Here is a 15,194-nt window from a genome sequence, read left to right as displayed (position 1 = left end):
CAAACATTGCTCAGTCTATTGAGATAACTGCATACAAATTTGATGGGTTTTCCTGTGCCCTCAAGGTGTTTTCAATGTGCGATATTATCACTGAGAGGAAATAGGAAAACAAAACATTTATGGTGACAAATGATGTGGATGGTAAATATGAAGAATTATGGCTCAATCACAAAGGCACGTTAGTTCAGGGGGATTGTTCAAGAAACATAGATAATAAAGGCAGGAGTAGGTCATTCAGCCCAACAAACCTGCTCTGTTGTTCAATATCATAGGTGATCCTGTACCTCAACGCCATACTTGCGCACTCTCCCATACCTCTTGATGCCTTTAGAATCTAAATATCTATTTCCTTCTGAAATATATTCAGTGACTTGGCCTCCGCAGCCTTCTTGTGGTCGAGAATCCCATGGGTTCACCACCTTGTGACTAAAGAGGTTTCTCCTCATCTCAGTCCTAAATGGTCTACCCCGTATCCTGAGACTGCTACCCCCGTGTTCTAGACCCCACAACCAGAGGGAACAACATTCTGGGATCCAGATAAGGAAGAGATGGCGGCATAGTGGCAATGTTACTAGACTCGCAATCTAGAAAATCAGATTATTGTCTTCGGGACCCTGGGGTTCACATCCTACCATGGCAGCTGTTGGAATTTAAATTCAATTAATTATTTAAAAAACTATAATTGAAACCTAGGGTGGAATTTTCTATTTTTTTGTCAAAGTGCGATGCCAGGCACGTCGGGGGGAGGGCACCATTCCCACTGGTCAGAATGGCATGAATTCACGCCCCCATCCCACGCTTTGATCCCAGTAATTATGCACGAGCGAGTATCTCTCTGAATTAATTGGCGGGTCGGGAGCTGATTCATCCGCTCATCGCCTGCTAGTGGGGTCAAAGATCCCAGCGTCTGATTTAAACACCAGTGCAACACACTTCTATCATTCTCTCCTGCCAACATTGGGTCCAGCCACAAGCAAAAAGCCATCTCCCTCAAGAAGAAGGCAGAAGTCCTCTTTAGCCACCAGACCCTTGACACCTTGATTCGAAGAGTCCAGGAGCAGAGGCATGCCCTGTACACGAGGGATGGCTCTAGGAAACACTCAAACGCCATCTCTCTGGACTGGGAGGGTGTTGCCCAGTGGGTCAATGCAACTGGCAACCGTGCCAGAAGTACAAAGCAATGCAGGAAGCGAATCAATGGTCTGTCAAGAATCTGCCTGGAGACAGCATTCAAAGGGTCTCAATCGGTATGCATCTCTCCCGGTAAAGAGTTTAGAACGGCAATTTAGATAATAATCAAATTTGAATAGCTTATGGCGGAGAAACAGATTATAGACAATTGGGGAGTTCCCTGAGATGTGCACATGTTAATGTATAATCAAGGAAGTTGAAGGGGGCAAACAGCTGAATACACAGAAGGCATAATCAAAGAACAACAAAGGAATAATTGCCCAGACGCTGAGAGCCAGGAGAGGCAGTTATCATCTAGCAGTCTCAGAAAGCAGACAAGCCAGTTTCCAGCTACCAAGCCTAAAGGCCAAGTTTACAGCAAACAAGCTTTTAACTCTTAGAGCCAAGGCAGTGCAGAGTTTTAAAATATCTTCGCTGGACCAGAAGAAAGACAGTTCCCAGATTTGAGCATCATCCCTGTATAGTGTAGTAACTTTAGCTCGTTATTCAATTTGGATGTTGGTTGGGGAATGGGAAGTCTTACAGACTACATAAGATTCGCCGGGGGCTGGCGTAAATCCCGCACCCGCTGGTTGCCGAATTCTCCGGCACCGGATATTCGGCGGGTGCGGGAATCACGCCGCGCCTGTTGGCGGGCCCCCCTGCGATTCTCCGGCCCGGATGGGCCGAAGTCCCGCTGCTAAAATGCCTGTCCCGCCGGCGTAGATTAAACCACCTACCTTACCGGCGGGACAAGGCGGCGCGGGCGGGCTCCAGGGTCCTGGGGGGGGCGCGGGGCGTTCTGGCCCCGGGGGGTGCCCCCACGGTGGCCTGGCCCGCGATCGGGGCCCACTGATCCGCAGGCGGGCCTGTGCCGTGGGGGCACTCTTTTCCTTCCGCCTTCACCACGGTCTCCACCATGGCGGAGGCGGAAGAGACTGCCTCCACTGCGCATGCGCGGGAATGCCGTCAGCGGCCGCTAACGCTCCCGCGCATGCGCCGCCCGGAGATGTCATTTCCGCGCCAGCTGGCGGGGCACCAAAGGCCTTTTCCACCAGCTGGCGGGGCGGAAATTAGTCCGGCGCGGGCCTAGCCCCTTAAAGTTGGGGCTCGGCCCCCCAAGATGCGGAGCATTCTGCACCTTTGGGACGGCGCGATGCCCGACTGATTTGCGCCGTTTGGGGCGCCAGTCGGCGGACATCGCGCCGATACCGGAGAATTTCGCCCCAGGTATCGTAGATCTATGTTGTAACAAGGTGTACTTTTATGCGTCTGTTTAGCAATTCATATATCTTAATTGTGTGAGAGTAGAGTAATCCTGTTTGTGTGTATTTATCTTTTCTTTACTTTAATAAGCAGTCTTTCATAATTGGCATATGACAACTGGGCTATTTGTTCTCACAGGAGTTTCACTTGACTCCTCACACCAAAACAAAATAAAACTATACACCCCTACGAGGTGATGTTCCTTACGAGGTGGTGTTCCAAGTTGGGATACCCTCGCAGATAACATCAGTATGCTTTGTCACAGATCTCGTCCACTCTATCAGGTTAAGTTCTCTCTCAGCTCTCTCCAGCATAAAACTCTCATGTACTCACACAGCTACGCTCTTCATAGATCTCACACATTCATTAGTGAGGGACACATATCAACACTGATTCTCTCACTGACATCACCATCATCCCATCTATCATGTTCCTTACACTCGATCCTCTAGCCCTTCTGGGGAGGGCTCACCACACACAGCGGATATACACTGCACCCAACCTCTGCTCCATCCCCTCTGATTAAATGTCTTTCTGGTCTGGCCTACATGTGACTCCAGATTGTTCGTAATGCTACCAGCTGCTCTCCAAAATGACTCAGCAAGCCACTCCGTTCAAGGGCAATTAGGGTTTGGCAACAAATGTTGGCCTTGCTAGTGATGCCCACATCTGTCAAATAATAAAAATAATGGAAAATAATAGGCTATTATATATTTTTCCTTCTATTACACTAAGCCTGGTATCCTAACACACTGGTACACGAGGAATGCATATGCTACTTGTCCTAGGTGGTACTCAACAGAAGGCCACATTTAAAACCCTGGGATTTATTTAATTAGAACAAATTAAAATTCAACAACACCGTTGACTCAGTATTAATTTGGGTCAATTTTCATCTTCACTTCGATGACCAGTTTGGGAAATGGAGTGGTTCACGGTGGAGCAGTAAGGAATACTTTTCTGAGCTTGGAGTTAAGGTACATGGCTGGAGAGGAATACGCGGGAACATTAGTTTGCATTCAACTGTCCTCGGATACTGACACCGGGCACTTATAATTGGAATATATGTTTTAATCCCTAGCACTGGTAATCCTCTTGCTAATGGCGAGAAGTCTCGGCGTTGATTAATATTGTAACAATGATAATAACTGGTAATAAATTCAAATATAAGGGAAGTTTTTGGTTTTAGAGTTTTTAGGTAACGTCAAAGAAGCTAATAGTTACTTTTGTCATTGATCACAAACATTCCCACCTGATTAATCGTTGAAGGATCTGGAAACAGTATCTTTATTGAAAGCATCATAGTAGCTGTCGAAGCAAGAGCAGCAGTGAGGAAAATGGGTGGAATTTTACCCTCCACCCCAGTGCTAGGTTGGCAGTTGGGGGAGTGGGGGATAAAATTATGCCCCATGGTAATGGCACCATGTCCATTGCTGACCGTAAACCGCTAGCATTTTATCAGTGGGGATGGGGGGTGGGTGGAAGACGCAATGTGTTCCACCTGCCCTTGGGCCAATTAAAACTATTTCGTGGCCAGTTAATGACCAATTAATCGGCTCCTCTCACTGCCACTGACATTTTACTTTTGGGGGGGAAAGGGTAAAATCTGGGAGCCTTTTTGCAGGCTGAGGGATTTCAGGTGGTCGCTCTGCTGTTCAGCCACCTTTTGTCCAATGGTGGACCCCTCCAGGGCACTCCCCCCCGCATCTCATGTATTTCTGCCCCGCACCCCTCCCACCCCCTGGGCCTGCCATGCCAAACCTGGCCCTCCACCTGCATTGCCGGATTGGTCCCAGTGAAGCTTCCCACTAGCCTTTGATCCCAGCCTCTTTGGCTCCTTGGTATGGTGGACTGGGCGGGCTGCAGTCCAGGCAGTGACCACACCTCCTGGTCACACAGCTGGGACTAGGGGGTTGATCCTGCTCCCAGGTCGGGGGTGCAAGACCCCCTTTGAGCCAATTAACAGCCCGACAGACATACAAAGGGCTCACGCTTCTGGTGGAGGCAGGTTCAGCTGCTGGTTTTAAGTGGCTGGCATGGTGGCACAGTCAGCACTGCTGCCTCCCAGCATCAGGGACTCAGGTTCAATTCCGATTTTGGATACCTGACTGTGGAGTTTGCCTTTTCTCCCCGTGTCTGCGTGGGTTTCCTCCATGTGCTCCAGTTCCCTCTCTCAGTCCAAAGATGTGCAGGTTAGGTGGATTGGCCATGCTCAATTACCCTTTAGTGTCCAAAGGTGTGCAGGTTAGCTGGGGTTAAGGGGATTGGGCGGGGAAGTGGACACAGATAAGTTACTCTTTCACAGGGCTGGTGCAGACGCGATGGGTTGAATGGCCTCCTTCTACACTGTAGGAATTCTAAGTCCAGGCAGGGTCACCTCCTTTGCATGAAATCCAGCCCAATGGCCTAATTTTAAAAAGAAATTGGGTGACAACCTGCCGCAGTGGTTAGTACTGCTATCTCACAGCGCCGAGGACCTGGGTTCAATCTTGGCCTTGGGTCACTGTCCGTGTGGAATTTGCACATTCTCCCCATGTTTGAATGGGTCTCACCCCCACAACCCAAAAATGTGCAGGGTGGGTGAATGGCCACACTAAATTGTCCCTTAATTGGAAAAGAAAATAATTGAGTACTCTAAATTTATTTAGAAAAATGAATCGGGAAGGGCAGCACGGTGGCACCGAGGTCCCAGGTTAGATCCCGGCTCTAGGTCACTGTCCGTGTGGAGTTTGCACATTCTCCCCATGTTTCCGTGGGTTTCTCCCCCATAACCCAACAATATGCAGGGTCGGTGGATTGGTCACATTAAATTGCCACTTAATTTGAAAAAATGAATTGGGTACTCTAAATTTAAAAAAAATGAATCAGGGTGTAACTTGAACATGGAAACAAGCTTCCGGGTGCGGTGATGACCAGCTAAGTCGCACGTTTCGGCAGCTCCCGGTGGAACGGACTTTTGGGCTCTTAATAAGAGCCCCAACGGCAATTTTAACGGCTAAAAGCACTGTGCGGTAAACCAGAAGGGAATCCCCCCTGGACACGGATGGAAAAAAGAGAGGAAAGTGGCCAGATTGCGGTGGATCCTTTAGAGCAGCGGCAAGGAAGGCAGGCACAAACCAAGATGGCGTCGGAAGGTGGCAGTTTAATATGGGGCCCTGAACAACACGAGTTTTTGAAACGCTGCGTGGAAGAGCTTAAAAAGGAGATGAAGAAGGAGCTGTTGGCCCCGATATTACAGGCGATTGAAGGGCTAAAAGATGAGCAAAAGACCCAGGAGCGGGAGCTTCGGGTCGTGAAGGCAAAGGCTGCCGAGAACGAGGACGATATACAGGGCCTGGTGGTGAAGACGGAGATGCACGAGGCACACCATAAACGATGTGTGGAAAGGCTGGAGGTGCTGGAGAATAATGCGAGGAGGAAAAATTTAAGGATTCTTGGTCTTCCTGAAGGTGCAGAAGGGGCGGACGTCGGGGCATATGTGAGCACGATGCTGCACTCGTTAATGGGAGCGGAGGCCCCGACGGGTCCGTTGGAGGTGGAGGGAGCATACCGAGTGATGGCGCGAGGACCGAGAGCAGGACAAATTCCCAGAGCCATAGTGGTGAGATTCCTCCGTTTTAAGGACAGAGAGATGGTCCTCAGATGGGCAAAGAAAACTCGGAGCAGTAGGTGGGAGAACGCGGTGATCCGCGTATATCAAGACTGGAGTGCGGAGGTGGCGAGAAGGAGGGCGAGCTTTAATCGGGCCAAGGCGGTGCTTCATAAAAAGAAGATTAAATTTGGAATGCTGCAGCCGGCAAGACTGTGGGTCACATATCAAGGGAAGCACCACTACTTTGAAACGGCGGATGAGGCGTGGACATTTATTGTTGAAGAGAAATTGGAATAAGCGGGTTATTAAAAAAGAATGTTTGAGACAAAGTGGTGGGGCGAATATGGGGGGCGAAGAGGCGGGAAAAAGGGGGGAAGAGATGATTTTTATGTTGTTAATCCTGCGACCCGGTAACTTTTCTCTCTTCCACAGGTTGTGGGGGAGGGAGGAAGGGAGGTGAAGGAGCTGGGGGCGTTGGCCATTGGGGGCAGGGCCAAAAGGGAAGCGCGGGCTTTGTTCCCGCGCTATGATAATTATGGCGGGAATAGGGAAGCAGGAAGGAGGGGGCGTCGCACGGTGCGAGCCGAGGTCACGGGAGGAAGCCGAGGTCGGCCAGAGTTTGCTGACTTCTGGGAGCAACATGGGGGGAGTAACTACGCTAGTGGGGGATCTAGCCGGGGGGGTGGGAGGGGGGATTTACTGGGTTGCTGCTGCTGGGGAGAAGGGGGAGCTGGTATGGGGTGGGGTGGGCGGGGCGGGAGGGCACCGCCTGGGGGAGACACAGCTGCGTGGGAACCGGGTGAGGAGCTGGATAAAAGGGGATGGCTAATCGACAAGGGGGGGGGGGGGGGTAAAGAGCCCCCCAACCCGGCTGATCACGTGGAATGTGAGAGGGCTGAACGGGCCGATAAAGAGGGCACGGGTACTCGCACACCTTAAGAAACTTAAGGCAGATGTGGTTATGTTACAGGAGACACATTTGAAACTGATAGACCAGGTTAGACTACGCAAAGGATGGGTGGGGCAGGTGTTTCATTCGGGGCTAGATGCGAAAAACAGGGGGGTGGCTATACTAGTGGGGAAGCGGGTAATGTTTGAGGCAAAGACTATAGTGGCGGATAGTGGGGGCAGATACGTGATGGTGAGTGGCAAATTACAGGGGGAGGCGGTGGTCTTAGTGAACGTATATGCCCCGAACTGGGATGATGCCAACTTTATGAGGCGCATGTTAGGACGTATCCCGGACCTAGAGGTGGGGAAGTTGATAATGGGTGGAGATTTTAACACGGTGCTGGAACCAGGGCTGGACAGATCGAGGTCCAGGACTGGAAGGAGGCCGGCAGCAGCCAAGGTGCTTAAAGACTTTATGGAGCAGATGGGAGGAGTAGACCCATGGCGATTTAGCAGACTTAGGAGTAAGGAGTTTTTGTTTTTCTCCTATGTCCACAAAGTTTATTCGCGAATAGACTTTTTTGTTTTGGGAAGGGCGTTGATCCCGAAGGTGAGGGGGACGGAGTATACGGCTATAGCTATTTCGGATCACGCTCCACACTGGGTGGACTTGGAGATAGGGGAGGAAAAAGAACGGCGTCCACCCTGGAGAATGGACATGGGACTAATGGCGGATGAGGGGGTGTGTCTAAGGGTGAGGGGGTGTATTGAAAAGTACTTGGAACTCAATGATAATGGGGAGGTCCAGGTGGGAGTGGTCTGGGAGGCGCTGAAGGCAGTGGTTAGAGGGGAGCTGATATCAATCAGGGCACATAAAGGAAAGCAGGAGAGTAGGGAACGGGAGCGGTTGCTGCAAGAACTTCTGAGGGTGGACAGGCAATATGCGGAGGCACCGGAGGAGGGACTGTACAGGGAAAGGCAAAGTCTACACGTAGAATTTGATTTGCTGACAACGGGTACTGCAGAGGCACAGTGGAGGAAGGCACAGGGTGTACAGTACGAATATGGGGAGAAGACGAGCAGGTTGCTGGCCCACCAATTGAGGAAAAGGGGAGCAGCGAGGGAAATAGGGGGAGTGAGGGATGAGGAGGGAGAGATGGAGCGGGGAGCGGAGAGAGTGAATGGAGTGTTCAAGGCATTCTATGAAAGATTATATGAAGCTCAGCCCCCGGATGGGAAGGAGAGAATGATGTGTTTTCTGGACCAGCTGGAATTTCCTAAGGTGGAGGAGCAGGAGAGGGTGGGACTGGGAGTACAGATCGAAATGGAGGAAGTAGTGAAAGGAATTAGGAGCATGCAGGCGGGGAAGGCCCCGGGACCGGGTGGATTCCCAGTTGAATTTTACAGGAAATATGTGGACTTGCTCGCCCCGCTACTGATGACAACCTTTAATGAGGCGAGGGAAGGGGGACAGCTGCCCCCGACTATGTCAGAGGCAACGATATCGCTTCTCTTAAAGAAGGAAAAAGACCCGCTGCAATGCTGGTCCTATAGGCCTATTTCTCTCCTGAACGTAGACGCTAAGATTCTGGCCAAGGTAATGGCAATGAGGATAGAGGATTGTGTCCCGGGGGTGGTCCATGAGGACCAAACTGGGATTGTGAAGGGGAGACAGCTGAATACGAATATACGGAGGCTGCTAGGGGTAATGATGATGCCCCCACCAGAGGGGGAAGCAGAGATAGTGGTGGCGATGGATGCCGAGAAAGCATTTGATAGAGTGGAGTGGGATTATTTGTGGGAGGTGTTGAGGAGATTTGGCTTTGGAGATGAGTATATTAGATGGATACAGCTGCTGTATAGGGCCCCGATGGCGAGCGTGGTCACGAATGGAGGGGGGTCTGCGTATTTTCGGCTCCATAGACGGACGAGGCAGGGATGTCCTCTGTCCCCATTATTGTTTGCACTGGCGATTGAGCCCCTGGCAATAGCATTGAGGGGTTCCAGGAAGTGGAGGGGAGTACTCAGGGGAGGAGAAGAACACCGGGTATCTCTGTATGCGGACGATTTGTTATTGTATGTGGCGGACCCGGCGGAGGGGATGCCAGAGATAATGCGGATACTTGGGGAGTTTGGAGAATTTTCAGGATATAAACTGAACATCGGGAAAAGTGAGTTGTTTGTGGTGCATCCAGGGGAGCAGAGCAGAGAAATAGAGGACTTACCGCTGAGGAAGGTAACAAGGGACTTTCGCTACTTGGGGATCCAGATAGCCAAGAATTGGGGTACATTGCATGGGTTAAATTTAACGCGATTAGTGGAACAGATGGAGGAGGACTTCAAGAGATGGGACATGGTATCCCTGTCACTGGCAGGGAGGGTGCAGGCGGTTAAAATGGTGGTCCTCCCGAGATTCCTCTTTGTGTTTCAGTGCCTCCCGGTGGTGATCACGAAGGCTTTTTTCAAAAGGATTGAGAAGAGTATCATGAGTTTTGTGTGGGCCGGGAAGACCCCGAGAGTGAGGAAGGGATTTTTGCAGCATAGTAGGGATAGGGGGGGGGCTGGCACTACCGAGCCTAAGTGAGTACTACTGGGCCGCCAATATCTCAATGGTATGTAAGTGGATGGGAGAAGAGGAGGGTGCGGCGTGGAAGAGATTGGAGAGGGCATCCTGCAGGGGGACTAGCCTACAAGCTATGGTGACGGCGCCGTTGCCGTTCTCACCGAAGAAATACACCACAAGCCCGGTGGTGGTGGCTACTCTGAAAATTTGGGGGCAGTGGAGGCGGCATAGGGGAAAGACTGGAGCCTCGGTGTGGTCCCCGATAAGAAATAACGATAGGTTTGCTCCGGGGAGAATGGATGGGGGATTCGGAACATGGCAAAGAGCAGGAGTAACACAATTGAGAGATCTGTTTGTAGATGGGACGTTTGCAAGTCTGGGAGCGCTGACCGAAAAATATGGGTTGCCCCAAGGGAATGCATTCCGGTATATGCAACTGAGGGCTTTTGCGAGGCAACAGGTGAGGGAATTCCCGCAGCTCCCGACGCAGGAGGTGCAGGACAGAGTGATCTCAAAGACATGGGTGGGGGACGGTAAGGTATCAGACATATATAGGGAAATGAGGGACGAGGGGGAGATTATGGTAGATGAGCTGAAAGGGAAATGGGAAGAAGAGCTGGGGGAGGAGATTGAGGAGGGGCTGTGGGCTGATGCCCTAGGTAGGGTAAACTCATCGTCCTATGACTGGAGCACGGCTCAGTAAATTTTTTGGAGTAGAGGATAGGTGTGCGAGATGCTCGAGAAGCCCAGCGAATCACACCCACATGCTCTGGTCATGTCCGGCACTACAGGGGTTTTGGGTGGGGGTGACAAAGGTGCTTTCGAAGGTGGTGGGGGTCCAGGTCGAACCAAGCTGGGGGTTGGCTATATTCGGGGTTGCAGAAGAGCCGGGAGTGCAGGAGGCGAAAGAGGCTGATGTTTTGGCCTTTGCGTCCCTAGTAGCCCGGCGCAGGATACTGTTGATGTGGAAGGAAGCCAAGCCCCCGGGTGTGGAGACCTGGATAAATGACATGGCAGGGTTTATAAAGCTGGAACGGATTAAGTTTGTCCTAAGGGGATCGGCTCAAGGGTTCACCGTTCATCAAATACCTCACAGAAAGATAGAGGGAATGGAAAAGAAGAAGACAGCAGCAGCAACCCGGGGGTGGGTGGGGGTGGGTGGGGGGGGGGGGGGGGGGGGGGGGGGGAGGTGTGGGGGGGGGGGGTGGGGGGGGGGAAAAGGGATGTTAGTGTATAAGTATAATATGTATAGGTTGTTGTTATAGATAATTGTATACTGGACTGCTGAATTGTATTTTTGGAGAGTATTAATTTGGGACAAGGCAGTTGCCATTTAGTTTTGTTTTTTAATTTTGATGTTGTTTATATATTATTTATTTCTTGTTTAAAAAACTGGCCATTGTTATTTATATTGTTATATTACTGTGTAAAAGATACACAATGTACTGTTATGGTTGGCCAAAAATTTTGAATAAAATATATTTTTTTTAAAAAAGAACATGGAAACAAATGGTGACTTGGAGGACATTGCATAGAATTAACAGCACAAGGCCAAAGCTGCCTGTCTTGCTGTCAACTCTTGTGCAGAAACACTCCACCTTCATCGAGCCTTATATTTGTACCCAGCGCCTAACGTCTAATAGTCGATCGGTATCCTACCTGTGGGGTAAATGTTGGATAATTTGGAGTTGAGAATATGAATTCCCTGAGTGGGAACAAAGCATTTTTGTTCATAATAATCTGTTTTTGGCTTATTATGCTATGATTTTTTTTCAATGTAGCAAAACGAGGTTTCATCAATGTACATGAATACTTAAACTGATAGCTGGTATGAAACGTTACTGTTGCTCTGCAAGCTTTTTGCTAAGTGCTCCCAAATATCACATTCTACACCGCATTTCTCAGAGGCATTTTGTTAATCTGTATGCCACAGGATAAATAAATAAAAGCATTGGTTTCTGAATGTAATGTAGAGATAATGAGAATGGAATGTCAAGTAGCAGCCACTTGCTTTAAAAAAAATATACAATCTTCCACATTTAATGTGCATTGTTTAAATGTGAGATAAGCGGGCAGACTTACATCAAGAACTGGGGCGAAATTCTCCGGAAACGGCGCGATGTCCGCCGACTGGCGCCCAAAATGGCGCAAATCAGTCGGGCATCGCGCTGCCCCAAAGGTGCGGAATGCTCCACATCTTGGGGGGCCGAGCCCCAACCTTAAGGGGCTAGGCCCGCGGCGGACGAATTTCTGCCCCGCCAGCTGGCGGAAAAGGCCTTTGGTGCCCCGCCAGCTGGCGCGGAAATGACATCTCCGGGTGGCGCATGTGCAGGAGCGTTAGCGGCCGCTGACGGCATTCCTGCGCATGCGCAGTGGAGGGAGTCTCTTCCGCCTCCGCCATGGTGGAGACCGTGGCGAAGGCGGAAGGGAAAGAGTGCCCCCACGGCACAGGACCGCCCGCGGATCGGTGGGCCCCAATCGCGGGCCAGGCCATCGTGGGGGCACCCCCCGGGGCCAGATCGCCCCGCGCCCCCTCCAGGACCCCGGAGTCGGCCCGCACCGCCTTGTCCCGCCGGTAAGGTAGGTGGTTTTGAATCCACCAATGGAAACAATCCTGGAAAAGCAACTGTGGCACTTCCTGCATTAGAATCTTAAGCAAAAGAATGACCGAATAATACGATCCACTTTTCATAGATTAAAACCCCTCCAGTCTGTTACTAAACCCTTCAAATGCTTCTCACTTACTGTCATCAATCATGGCATGTTTAATGTCGATGCAGATCAATCTCAGCTTCACGTTGATACTACATGCGGCCGAACCAGGTACAAACTGAGGCAGAGTGAGTGTGAGTATCATTTCCATTCTTGACTTTGCATTGGATGCAGTGTGAATGTGAAGTGCAATCTCTTCATTACAACATTGCACCCACAGACGATTGACACTGCCTCGCTTTTATTCCCTGCCTCCTGCCTCACGAGCAATCCAGCCGACTCTACCATATGAAATAATGGGTAAGAAGGTAGGGGGGCGGGGGAGTCGCTTCTCCGCTTTTTGGCTAAGATGAGTGTGAGGTCAGGTGTAATGCCTGTATTTGGTATGTCTCTCTTGTGGGGACCATGAATTGGATTCAATTTGAATTGGTTTTTGGAGCAGGCAACAAAAAGAAGGTGGGGGGAAAAAAAGGTGTGAAATGGTAGGGGGATGGGAGGTGCCTGAGGACTGGTGGAAGGACGTACAAGTAAGTTTTCTCCTGCTTGCCTGTCCATGTTTGCACCACCCACTGGACCTGGGTGTATGTTTAATGGGCCTGGAGAGCCCCCGGTAGATCAGCCTCTTTCTCCAGTTTCACCCAGAGGTCCAGTGACTCAGCCGAAACCATCAGTGGGACCTTACCCTGACAGTCACAATGGTTCTACCACTTTAGGTCCCTCATTGGCTCTTTTTGGTGCTACAGCACCATACGACTGCATAGGTAGGCTCCCCTGTCGCAGTGACATTTCCCCTCAGAGCCAGCTATGCACGACTGATGACACCCCAACCCCCGCCACCCCCAGCCAGGGATACGGGGCAGATACAGAGAATTGGGTAGCAATACTGCTCTGCCAGATGTCTGTCCCAAAGAGGACAAATATAACTTCAGTGCACCATATATTGCCTCTTGAACATCTCAGATGAACACAGAGCGCAGAGTCAATAATGTACATCTTTGTTTGTTTGTTATTTATTTGTTATTTACAGCACAGAAGGAGATCATTCGGCCCATTGTGTCTGTATCGGCTCCCAAAAGAGCAACCTAGCTAGTCGTATTTCCCAGCCCTATCTCCGTACACCTATAAATTAATCACTTGCAAGTATATATCCAGCTCTCTTTTGAAACCTCCTATGGAATCCACCACCACCACTCTCCCAGGCAGCGCATTCCAAACCCCAACAGCTCCTCATCTCACTCCTAGTTCTCTTGCCTCTAAGTAGAATCATAGAATCCTTACAGTGCAGAAGGATGCCATTTGGCCCATCGAGTCTACACTGACCCTCAGAGTGAGCACTCTACTTATCCTCGCACCCAGTAACCTAACCTACATATCTTTGGACATTAAGGGGCAATTTCTCTACTGAGTAGTACTACACTCCTGTATACTTCACCCGATGCCTGTGTCTATGTATTTACATTGTGTATTTTATATTTGCCCTTGTATGTTTTTTCTTTTCATGTACTGAATGATCTGTTTGAGCTCCACGCAGAACAATACTTTTCATTGTACCTCGGTACAAGTAACAATAAACCAATCGAATCCAATCCAATATTTGGACTGTGGGAGGAATCCGGAGCACCCGAAGGAAACCCGTGCAATAACGGGGAGAATGTACAAACTCCACACAGCCAGTAACCCAAGGTCGGAATCAAACTAAGATCCGTGGCACGGTGAGGCAGCAGTATTAACCACAGTGCCCCTGTTCCGAGGTAAGTTATTCAAGGTTTTGCATCGATTCTGCACCTCACTTGCCATCCATAGAAGCATAGAACCCTTACAGTGCATAAGGAGGCCATTCAGCCCATTGAGTCTGCACCGACCCTCTGAAAGAACCCCCTGCCCAGGTCCCTCCCCCCCCATCCCCATAACCCAAGGGGCAATTTAGCATGGCCAGTCCACCTAACCTGCACATCTTTGGACTGTGGGCATCCATTTGGCATTTGTTTCATAGCTTCATAATGTAACCTGAGCCCTTTGTTTGGATGTTTGTGCCATGTATCATTTAGAGCAACATCTACCACATCCCTAGACTTCTTTATGTTCTACGCTCCATTGCTGTTGCGTGAGCAAGATGCTGAGCTTGACTTACTATGTTTCATTGTTCCAAAGGGTAGCTACACTGACAGCTTGACAGAGTAGTGCACCATATAATCCAAGTGATACATTATACTGGGATAAATAGATTGATAGTTTCAATGTATAGATTGAAACTTTGAGGTCTCGTCACCTATTTTCTTCTGTTTATAGATTCACAATTTGCTCAAAAAATAATTAGAATATGCTTCAATGAGCAAAGCGGTGGCCAACAGATAGTGGGAATTAATTTTGCTTGTCGACTGCTGTTGGAATTCCAACCTAATTTTTAGTTAATTTATTTATATCTGGCAGCAAGCTGCTGAAAGATACAAACAGGGATTAATATTGAGTATGTGTCAGAAGAACAGCCAATTGCGTACTCTCACACTGTATCACGTGGATACGAGTAGAAGCTGCATATATAAAGAAGAATGCTGTACTTAACATGACATTGACATCAGAAAGCAATGTCGGAAAGGATGCTGAAAACAATTAACCAAAGAAACAAATTCACACTGTTTCAAGCATTAGTATTTTTTTGCCCGCTGTGTGTAGCTAAGCGGGGACCACAATGGGCTGGATTCTCTGGTCCCCAGCTGCCTGTTTCTTGGCAGCACTCCATTTGTTGGCGTCAAGATTATCTGTTCCCACCGTTGTCAATGAGATTTCCCATTGAAGCCATCCCCACGTCGCTGGGAAACCCACGGGCGGGGCTGCACTGCCGGCGAGAACAGAGAATCCCGACGGCTTGGGAATTCTGGCTAGATAAACATAATTCACATTTATGTGGCATTAAACCTTCCAAATGTAGGCTCTGTTTTGATCAACTGGAGGAAGGAAATTCAATTGAGATCCCAACTATATCAAAATGCCCAGAAGTGC

General features: G+C 49.7%; 1 protein-coding gene across 2 annotated transcripts in view; it reads right to left on the bottom strand.

Moving 5' to 3' along the window:
- dnah9 (dynein, axonemal, heavy chain 9) overlaps positions 1–15,194 on the bottom strand; it is a 779,494-nt gene that overhangs the window by 43,316 nt on the left and 720,984 nt on the right. The window lies entirely within an intron of this gene.

This window comes from Scyliorhinus torazame, chromosome 18 (assembly GCF_047496885.1).
Source record: "Scyliorhinus torazame isolate Kashiwa2021f chromosome 18, sScyTor2.1, whole genome shotgun sequence".
Classification (NCBI taxonomy): Eukaryota; Metazoa; Chordata; class Chondrichthyes; order Carcharhiniformes; family Scyliorhinidae; genus Scyliorhinus; species Scyliorhinus torazame.
This window is presented reverse-complemented; position numbering and strand designations above follow the sequence as displayed.